This window comes from Anopheles funestus, chromosome X (assembly GCF_943734845.2).
Source record: "Anopheles funestus chromosome X, idAnoFuneDA-416_04, whole genome shotgun sequence".
Lineage (NCBI taxonomy): Eukaryota > Metazoa > Arthropoda > Insecta > Diptera > Culicidae > Anopheles > Anopheles funestus.
In genome coordinates, this window is record NC_064597.1 from 184,207 (window position 1) to 196,251 (window position 12,045).

Here is a 12,045-nt window from a genome sequence, read left to right on the forward strand (position 1 = left end):
GATCCATACCAGCATACCACGAGAAAATACGCCCATTTCCTAGTGCTTTCCGTGTGCGTATTTGCCAGACCGATCCCCAACGCATCTACGGAAAAACAACACATTATCGGTCGCTTACTGCTAGCAAATTCCTGCACCGATTTATGCCAGCATACCACGAGAAAATACGCCCATTTCCTAATGCTTCCCGTGTAAGTATTTACCTGACCGATCCCCAACGCATCTACGGAAAAACAACACATTATCGGTCGCTTACTGCTAGCAAATTTCTGCAGCGATTTATGCCAGCATACCACGAGAAAATACGCCCATTTCCTAATGCTTTCCGTGTGCGTATTTGCAAGACCGATCCCCAAAGCATCTACGGAAAAACAACACATTATCGGACGCTTACTGCTAGCAAATTTCTGCACCGATCCATACCAGCATACCACGAGAAAATACGCCCATTTCCTAATGCTTTCCGTGCGCGTATTTGCCAGACCAATCCCCAACGCATCTACGAAAAAACAACACATTATCGGTCGCTTACTGCTAGCAAATTTCTGCACCGATCCATACCAGCATACCACGATAAAATACGCCCATTTCCTAATGCTTTCCGTGTGCGTATTTGCCAGACCGATCCCCAAAGCATCTACGAAAAAACAACACATTATCGGTCGCTTACTGCTAGCAAATTCCTGCACCGATTTATGCCAGCATACCACGAGAAAATACGCCCATTTTCTAATGCTTCCCGTGTAAGTATTTGCCTGACCGATCCCCAAAGCATCTACGAAAAAACAACACATTATCGGACGCTTACTGCTAGCAAATTTCTGCACCGATTTATGCCAGCATACCACGAGAAAATACGCCCATTTCCTAATGCTTTCCGTGTGCGTATTTGCCAGACCGATCCCCAACGCATCTACGGAAAAACAACACATTATCGGACGCTTACTGCTAGCAAATTTCTGCACCGATTCATACCAGCATACCACGAGAAAATACGCCCATTTCTTAAAGCTTTCCGTGTGCGTATTTGCAAGACCGATCCCCAAAGCATCTACGGAAAAACAACACATTATCGGTCGCTTACTGCTAGCAAATTTCTGCACCGATTCATACCAGCATACCACGAGAAAATACGCCCATTTCCTAATGCTTTCCGTGTGCGTATTTGCCAGACCGATCCCCAAAGCATCTACGAAAAAACAACACATTATCGGTCGCTTACTGCTAGCAAATTCCTGCACCGATTTATGCCAGCATACCACGAGAAAATACGCCCATTTTCTAATGCTTCCCGTGTAAGTATTTGCCTGACCGATCCCCAAAGCATCTACGGAAAAACAACACATTATCGGTCGCTTACTGCTAGCAAATTCCTGCACCGATTTATGCCAGCATACCACGAGAAAATACGCCCATTTTCTAATGCTTTCCGTGTGCGTATTTGCCAGACCGATCCCCAAAGCATCTACGGAAAAACAACACATTATCGTACGCTTACTGCTAGCAAATTTCTGCACCGATCCATACCAGCATACCACGAGAAAATACGCCCATTTCCTATTGCTTTCCGTGTGCGTATTTGCCAGACCGATCCCCAAAGCATCTACGGAAAAACAACACATTATCGGACGCTTACTGCTAGCAAATTTCTGCACCGATCCATACCAGCATACCACGAGAAAATACGCCCATTTTCTAATGCTTTCCGTGCGCGTATTTGCCAGACCAATCCCCAACGCATCTACGAAAAAACAACACATTATCGGTCGCTTACTGCTAGCAAATTTCTGCACCGATTTATGCCAGCATACCACGAGAAAATACGCCCATTTCCTAATGCTTTCCGTGTGCGTATTTGCCAGACCGATCCCCAACGCATCTACGGAAAAACAACACATTATCGGTCGCTTACTGCTAGCAAATTTCTGCACCGATTCATACCAGCATACCACGAGAAAATACGCCCATTTCTTAAAGCTTTCCGTGTGCGTATTTGCAAGACCGATCCCCAAAGCATGTACGAAAAAACAACACATTATCGGTCGCTTACTGCTAGCAAATTTCTGCACCGATTCATACCAGCATACCACGAGAAAATACGCCCATTTCCTAATGCTTTCCGTGTGCGTATTTGCAAGACCGATCCCCAAAGCATCTACGGAAAAACAACACATTATCGGTCGCTTACTGCTAGCAAATTTCTGCACCGATTCATACCAGCATACCACGAGAAAATACGCCCATTTCCTAATGCTTTCCGTGTGCGTATTTGCCAGACCGATCCCCAAAGCATCTACGAAAAAACAACACATTATCGGACGCTTACTGCTAGCAAATTTCTGCACCGATCCATAACAGCATACCACGAGAAAATACGCCCATTTCCTAATGCTTTCCGTGCGCGTATTTGCCAGACCAATCCCCAACGCATCTACGAAAAAACAACACATTATCGGTCGCTTACTGCTAGCAAATTTCTGCACCGATCCATACCAGCATACCACGAGAAAATACGCCCATTTCCTAATGCTTTCCGTGTGCGTATTTGCAAGACCGATCCCTAACGCATCTACGGAAAAACCACACATTATCGGTCGCTTACTGCTAGCAAATTTCTGCACCGATTTATGCCAGCATACCACGAGAAAATACGCCCATTTCCTAATGCTTTCCGTGTGCGTATTTGCCAGACCGATCCCCAAAGCATCTACGGAAAAACAACACATTATCGGACGCTTACTGCTAGCAAATTTCTGCACCGATCCATACCAGCATACCACGAGAAAATACGCCCATTTCCTAATGCTTTCCGTGCGCGTATTTGCCAGACCAATCCCCAAAGCATCTACGAAAAAACAACACATTATCGGACGCTTTCCGATGTGCGCTAATGCTTTCCGTGTGCGTATTTGCAAGACCGATCCCCAAAGCATCTACGAAAAAACAACACATTATCGGACGCTTACTGCTAGCAAATTTCTGCACCGATCCATACCAGCATACCACGAGAAAATACGCCCATTTCCTAATGCTTTCCGTGTGCGTATTTGCAAGACCGATCCCTAACGCATCTACGGAAAAACCACACATTATCGGTCGCTTACTGCTAGCAAATTTCTGCACCGATTTATGCCAGCATACCACGAGAAAATACGCCCATTTCCTAATGCTTTCCGTGTGCGTATTTGCCAGACCGATCCCCAAAGCATCTACGGAAAAACAACACATTATCGGTCGCTTACTGCTAGCAAATTTCTGCACCGATTCATACCAGCATACCACGAGAAAATACGCCCATTTCCTAATGCTTTCCGTGTGCGTATTTGCCAGACCGATCCCCAAAGCATCTACGAAAAAACAACACATTATCGGACGCTTACTGCTAGCAAATTTCTGCACCGATCCATACCAGCATACCACGAGAAAATACGCCCATTTCCTAATGCTTTCCGTGCGCGTATTTGCCAGACCAATCCCCAAAGCATCTACGAAAAAACAACACATTATCGGACGCTTTCCGATGTGCGCTAATGCTTTCCGTGTGCGTATTTGCAAGACCGATCCCCAAAGCATCTACGAAAAAACAACACATTATCGGACGCTTACTGCTAGCAAATTTCTGCACCGATCCATACCAGCATACCACGAGAAAATACGCCCATTTCCTAATGCTTTCCGTGTGCGTATTTGCAAGACCGATCCCTAACGCATCTACGGAAAAACCACACATTATCGGTCGCTTACTGCTAGCAAATTTCTGCACCGATTTATGCCAGCATACCTCGAGAAAATACGCCCATTTCCTAATGCTTTCCGTGTGCGTATTTGCCAGACCGATCCCCAAAGCATCTACGGAAAAACAACACATTATCGGTCGCTTACTGCTAGCAAATTTCTGCACCGATTCATACCAGCATACCACGAGAAAATACGCCCATTTCCTAATGCTTTCCGTGTGCGTATTTGCCAGACCGATCCCCAAAGCATCTACGAAAAAACAACACATTATCGGACGCTTACTGCTAGCAAATTTCTGCACCGATCCATACCAGCATACCACGAGAAAATACGCCCATTTCCTAATGCTTTCCGTGCGCGTATTTGCCAGACCAATCCCCAACGCATCTACGAAAAAACAACACATTATCGGTCGCTTACTGCTAGCAAATTTCTGCACCGATCCATACCAGCATACCACGAGAAAATACGCCCATTTCCTAATGCTTTCCGTGTGCGTATTTGCAAGACCGATCCCTAACGCATCTACGGAAAAACCACACATTATCGGTCGCTTACTGCTAGCAAATTTCTGCACCGATTTATGCCAGCATACCACGAGAAAATACGCCCATTTCCTAATGTTTTCCATGTGCGAATTTGCTAGACCGATCCCCAACGCATCTACGGAAAAACAACACATCATCGGTTGCTTACTGCTAGCAGATTACTGTACCGATTTATGCCAGCATACTACGAGAAAATACGGCCATTTCCTAATGATTTCCCTGTGCGTATTTGCAAGACCGATCCCCAACTCAATCAACGTGTTGGTTTGTTAGTGAAGCTACCTGTCTGGGATGAAAAATCGATAGCTGTTGTGATCGCTATGGTTATCAACGATGTACACATGCTGTAAATTGTGAAGCTGAACGTGTGCCCTCTTCGTGTGACGGATTTGGCTCTGTTAAAATATGACAATTCTTCACCTTGTGTATGTAAACCTTTAGTGAATAAGTTATGTCCAATAAATGCAAGGCTGACATGCTGTAGCAGTGCAGTCGTAGAAAGTAAGTCATAGAGGCAAAACACACTCCTTAATTCTATCAGGCTCGACAGCGCATTCTGAAAAACGGTGGCAAAACCTACACGTTTGATTCCCAGATAACCAAAACCGATATCCGACCGTGGTAAGACCTATATAAGACGGTCTGATATCGGTCTTAAAGCATCACTTACAGCAGTAATATTAAGACTTCGTGGATGACATAAAACGGGCCATAATTACCGCGTATATCAAATGCACCACAATAATGAAATATTTCGTTTGTGGTAGGAAAGCTTTTCTTTTGTCATTTAGAAATTTTTTATGAAACATTTCGGAACTAAAGCTTTTTAAGTTCAATTTCATTTCTTTATTTCATTCGTTCAATCTTTACAAAAATAATGGAACTTCGAAGTAAAAAATCAATTTTCCACATCACTCAACTTATTCATCTGGCTTGGCTTAGCTCCACATATATGTACAACAAGTTTGCATTGATGGAGTATTAGTAATATAACACTTCTAACCAGGCTAACACTTTCCCATATATCACACTCAAATAAAAATTAAAAGACACTATCACTTCAACTTTATAGCTTAGGCTTATTTTCAGAGGCATAATGCCCATAATTTGATCATTAATTTCTTTTACACTATCTAACATTTTTGCTTTTGTTCCTTTAACAAATTCTACTCCAATTGGTCACTAGATCCATCAATTCCCCAAGAACATAGTAACATAATTGCTGCACAGTTTGATCCCTCATTCTAACTACACTCTCCGCGTTATGATTCTCTAGGGCTTGAAAAGTAACACTAGCCTTAGTTTCACTCACACTGATGAATTCGTCATTTGGTGCAGACTTTTTTTTGCAACTGATATGCAACCATAAGAAGAAAACTTTTTTTAACACCTCATAAATATCCACGTATTAAGATTTGGTAAAACTATTGCCTATAAAACATGCTAATCCTTCTTCAGGAGTAACAGCTGTTTCACTGATATCAAAAACATTCACAAGTTGTTTTGGTTGTTTTTTTCTTTACGTGCCAAAATCAATCATTCAATCAATCACAAATCATTAAACTTTTTATTTGGTCAACCTGCTTGAGATTGATCGTTAGTGTATTCACTAATATCAAATTATTTTTCCAGTCACAACCTGGATTACTTCCGAAAACGCAGCTTGCTTCTTCTGTCCTTTTTCAAACTTTTTTGAATAGAATAAATTATATTCTTCAATTTATGCGAAACCTTTTTTATCTCACTTTTTCCAATGGTAACTTTACTATGAATAAATTTCAGTGCTTTGTTAAGATTCCAAGCAAAAATTTTGTCTGTATGAAAATGTTGATTGATGTCGTTGTAGCTAATCGACATCATCTTGACACTTAAAAGAAATTTGTGAGAATGAGCTGCGTAATTTTTATGCTTCTTTATACACACGAAAAATAATGCATAACTGGGCAGATAACCGGTAATGATGACGCCTTCTTGAGATGCCGGTTTACCTTTCATTACCCGTTACAGATACGGATCATACCTCATACTTCTAATGGAATCATACCTGATATGTAACTCCTTCAAATATTGTTAGAACCCTACTGCGACCATACCATCCAACTTTATGAGTTACCCTAAAGTATGGATCTTTCAAAACATGTACTTATGTGCATCTGTTGACTGCCAGCCGACTGCAAAAAGCACAGTTAACCACACTAGGAACACACGTATCTGGGTGTAACACAAAATACAGAAAATACCAAGAATTATACCTTAAAAAGGATAGGCGAAATAAAAGGTAATGATGAATATTTTCTGATTAAATCGCTGTATTAAAATCAATGCCTGATGGAGACTCCCAGTACTTTACATACCCGTTCTCAAAAAAAGTTATTTTGGAAAATCTGTCATAAAAATCGCGTTCGCAAACTTTTGCACAATATCTCTTTAGGACATAAAAGTACACATGTTACACTATTCTGTGGTACTAATGAGAGGACGCAACTCGACAAAACTTCCAGAATGGTTTCAAGTCGAAATTTAAAAACATGATATTTTTCACGGATTTTTTGCAAACATATTCAAAGTTTAAGCTTTAATTCTACACAAATCAGAAACATGTACGTATATGCATAAACAATATTGAATTACCTTTCTAAATCACAGAAAAATATCAAAATCGATCCAGTATTTAATAAATTACATTGATTTAAAGTTTGCCAAAATTGTGATTTTTTCACAAATCTTGACTTTGACAGCCTCGTTCTGAGAAACCAGATTAATTAGAGACTTGGTTCCTTTTTATTTTTCTTAGTGTAATCCTGTAGATTAAAACTCGTCTTTGGTTTGCCACTAGTTGGAAGATGTTTTTTCTTATTTCATCCTGTAGATGGCCAACGTGCAATGTTTAATCAGCTGCTGATAAAAAAATGCATCAGTAACGATTGCAAGTGAATAGAAACACATGAATAGGATACATTTGATGCATAAGAACTTGTGTGAAACTATACACACAATTATAACATATAGTATAAAATAAACCAAATCCGTTAGACCCAGCTCAGCTGCACAACTGAGCCAACTAAACTAAATCGATGGTCTGATCATTGAACGTCTGCGCATATTTTTGATTTTTGTATTTGTGTATGTATTTCTTTAAAATATTTCACCTGTATGGTTTAACAAAGTAGCGTATACTTGTACACTAAAATTTATACTTGTATACATATTAAGCGAGAGTAAGAAAATTAGGAGGATGAGGAGAGGAGCGAGAATATGTTGCTGTGTCAGTGTTTACTAGCTAAACATTATTTTAAAAATATTTCCTCCATGTAGCTACTACACCGCGGCTATTGAATGTTTGATAATTAATCTTTTAACAGCAAGGAAAGAAAAAAATGAAACAATAGAGGTCATAATAAAACACATATTAAAAGCCTAATCTTGCCAAAATACGAATAAACAGTGTGTATGAAAAGTTTATGCAAAGAAAAACAAACTTACCCATTGAGATTTGAACTCGATACGGATCGTATACCGGATCGCCTATGTAGCAATAAAACCATACTGGCTATCCTTGCCCCACTTTGATAATAGCCGTATTTGTTTACAGGTACATTATCATTGCCTCTCCCTCAAATGGCTACCTGTTCTGCTTGCTCTTTGAACTTGAACTTGAACTTGACCCTGAGCGCAAAGTTATCCATCACTAGAAGTGAAACAAACTGTCACATTGCGCAGTTTAAACAGCGATTACAACTGGGAAGTGAGCAAGGATAGGCAATGCAGCCTCAGTTCCTGTAGCAGATAAGTTGCACATGGTTTTAACATTTGAATAATAAATTCTTCGTGTAAAAAGATACATAATTTTAATTTTGTTGATGAGTTCTATTCACTCATATTATTGAAAAACGTAGGAAAATAATATTAGAACTTTATACGAATTTTTATACCTATTTAGTCTTTAGCTAATTCGTATTAGTAATATTTAAACAAAACGACCTAACTGTTCATTAGATATTAAAAAAAGAATTAATATATTTTAATAATTCACATCTACTACATCAATACATATTCTCTCGTCGATAATCGCATGGGTCGTTGTATTCGTTTATGCAATTAGAATATTCCAAGGCAGTCTAAGCCAGCAACTTTTGGATATATATGTTTTGTAAAACAGTTCACTTTATGCTTATATAGTAGCTCGATCATGCTATGTAAGTATTTGAGGGATCACTAAAAATTTGTCCTGCCCACGTTCCGCGATGGTTGAACGGAAAAACAAAACTATCGTAAAACGCGTAAGACGATCAGGCACGAACCTCGTTCTGAAACTTCTATGCCATCCAACCCAAGTTTGCAGGCGAAGGTATCGGTGTTTACAGTCGTTATCGCTAACAGGTAGGACATGGTACCGGTTGCGTGGAATGACGAACGGAATTTAAGAGTTTTGAAACCTTCACTACTATTTTGCTCGTTAGTCAGACCAGGTTAAGAGTGAGCATTGTAAATATTGTTTGATGCTCATTGAATACATGACAAAGCTACGATGCTCGCAACCAAATTTTTCTCTTAGAGACCCTTCAACGTACGATTAAATTACCACACACCCAATACCCGATTCAATTCTAATCGCCGACAATAAGCCGTAAACATTGGCCATAAGCCAAGAAACATTTTTACAGCGCACCCATCTTTGGACTCGCGAATTAATATGGAAATACATGGTTTGTCGTCATTATGTCAATAGTTTTGTCGAACATCGCCAACTCTCCCTGGACTGTTAATTTACGAACTATTGCCTTACCAAACATGAAGATAAAAGAATTACCTTCAAACCAAAAATCTGTGGTGGAGTCCTGGAACAAACTTTCTAGTCTTTGTAGAATGAAGGAGCTTCTGAAATTGATTGGGACGATAAACATTGCAAATGACAATAGATTTTCATCAGCATACAAGTGCAAAATCGATATGCAAAACATTAACGTTTGCGTTATCATTTGTTATGTTTGTTGTAACTAACACGTTGATGGCACACAATCATTTTTGATAGACAATGATATTGCCTGGGGATCAACGTGGTTGTCATTTCGAAAAAGTTGACAAAAAAAACTATAACAAACGAGTCAAAAAAATCCAATTATATTCCAAAAGAAAGAAAATTAATGTATGTAGTTGTATACGAAATTAAAAATTTTAATATTCAATACAGCCTGAGTTATTACAGTTTTAAGATGAAAAAGTCCCATTGTCCATACCCGGGTATGCCGGTCGTAGGACTTGAGGGTGTAAATTTGGTCGTAAACACTACGGTTAATATATGAGATAAGCTAGGGAGGGGATCAACCAAATCAAAAAATTATAGAGTGTTAATGTTACATGGAGCATTTTCGACCTGGTGAAAACATATTTTACAATAGGCGTAAAATTGAAAACTTGTACGAGTTTGATTAGTTAGTTGAATCTAATGATCGTCAACTCTGCAACCGGATTTCCGGGTATGATTTTGATTTTCAAACTTGAATAACTTTTTACAGGGAAGTCCTCACCAAATACACAGATTAAAGAAAATCAACAGGTCTTGTTCTTCTGGATAGCGCAAAGGCTTTCCATAAAATTTGGCATCAATTACTGTTACACTAATTAATTAACTTCAAATTCCCAATAATTCTTATCAAAATAATTGAATCCTTCTTTAACCCTTTTACGACCAAGGAAAATATTTTTCCCACCTACAAAAATCGTTACAGATTGTTCAATTATTATTGTAACAATGTTTTCGAAACAAAGTACCAAAATTAAACGTATGTGAAACGCGGCAAATGTCTTTCTGAACGAATAAAGAAAAACTTTAAAATATTATTGCGCCAAACACACATACATGCGTTTTGTGCAACGTCCAGTTGTTCTTTACAAAGGCACGTAATTGTTTTGTGGAAAACAATAAATATCTATGTATTTTACTTTTCTGCAATGCATTATAATGCAATTTGTATTAGAAAGTAATACAAAAAATAGCGATTAAAAAAACAAACTCAAAATAAAAGTTATATTACTTTTATGGTCCATAAGAAAACATATTTCCATTAAATCATAGAAAACTTACACATCCAGCTATGTTTTCCTGGGGGTATTTTCTTATTTTCCACCCCCTATAGCTAAAATATTATGTTGTATTAGCATTTTTAGTTTTTGATTGCTTATGGTCGTGAAGGAGTGAAGGAGACTCTCAGAAGTATAAATACACCAATGGACCTAATCGCCGTTTAGGCAACAAAATAAATAAAGTAGAATGTTACTAGTGAGGCGGGACGAATGGAAATTTTAGGATCCTGGAAGCCATGAAGATAATGGAAGCATGAATCTACATATTTGTCCCATGGCTTCAGTTAAAAGGATTTTCACTCAAACCAATCACCCACTTAATCAGGTTCGAGGATTCATTGGAACAGGCAAAGTGCTTAATGAATCTATTATTTGACTACTCCATGATAACTAGGAGAGAGTAAAGAAAGTCATAGAATTTTAATTGGACGAAAAATCAAATACCATAACATGATCTGAGCTACAACGTTAGGTAGACCTGGGTTAGAGACTTACTCCTTAATATACGTAAAACATTTTAGTTTTAAATATAAAATTATATCGTGTAAATATACATATTTAAATCTATACAAAAAAACCTTGTGACCTGGGATACATGCAGAATCGTTGGATACATTTGGTACACTTTACAGTTTAACTCTTTAGTCGAGCTCATAAAATCATTGTTTATTTTTTATTGTTTGCGTACGTTATATAGTTATATATATAATCATGTATAAAAATTCAGAAAAATTCATAATGAAACTTAATTACAAAAATTACGAGCATTTTAACCTCATATTTTCATATTATTTTAATACTTTTATTAAATTAGTTTACTATTATTTTGTTTTACTTTTAATTAATTAATTATCTCGCCATCTGGCGAGTCGGTTAAGGACTGCTGTCAGACGTCGAAAAACTGGTCGTACAACCGGTTTTTCAGCATGCCGTTCGACGTCGGGGCGCCTTTTTATGCGCACTGGGTGGAAGCAACCTACCAACTTGTGGGCTCTTTCTACTCTTTAAGGGCCGATTACATTATGTACTTTTGCTTGGTTTTTACCATGGTAGAATGTGTCACAATAACTTCAAACTGCCCTATTTGACAGAAAACACCATGACTCATGTGTAATCGCAATCTTGGAACAAAGTTGTTTTTTTCTATGCTCCTGCCAAATCGAAATTTAAAAGGACGGGTTGTTAAATATAATGGAATTGAAATCCCTGTGCGAAACCGTACATCGCGGTACGTTCCACGGCTGATTAGAAAACGCAACGTTGCACTTAATCTTTCATGTGCACTGATCGCCATTCTGAAATGCGTATTTTTGCGTTCAATCACAGGTGTGACTTTTTGTAGTAGCAGGAAGTAGAATTCCTCGTTCATCCTTACATAATTCACCCAATAATGCAGTTCAAGCCGTAACTCCTCCATCATATTGACGTGGGAAAATTTGGTCCGTTTGGCGTGTAACCGTTTAACCCACTTTTCTCGCTTTTTCCTTTTCGGTGGAATTGTAAGAACAACCGCCTAAGCCAACAGTAAATCTTCAATTCAAAGCAAATCGATTCCATGACAGATTCTACCACATGGTGACAGAATCTAGACGGGACAAACCGAACGTTTTTTTACCAAAGTGGGTATAATATACAGGTGGGCTTATCCCTAACGATTTGACAGCAGCGCTGTAGA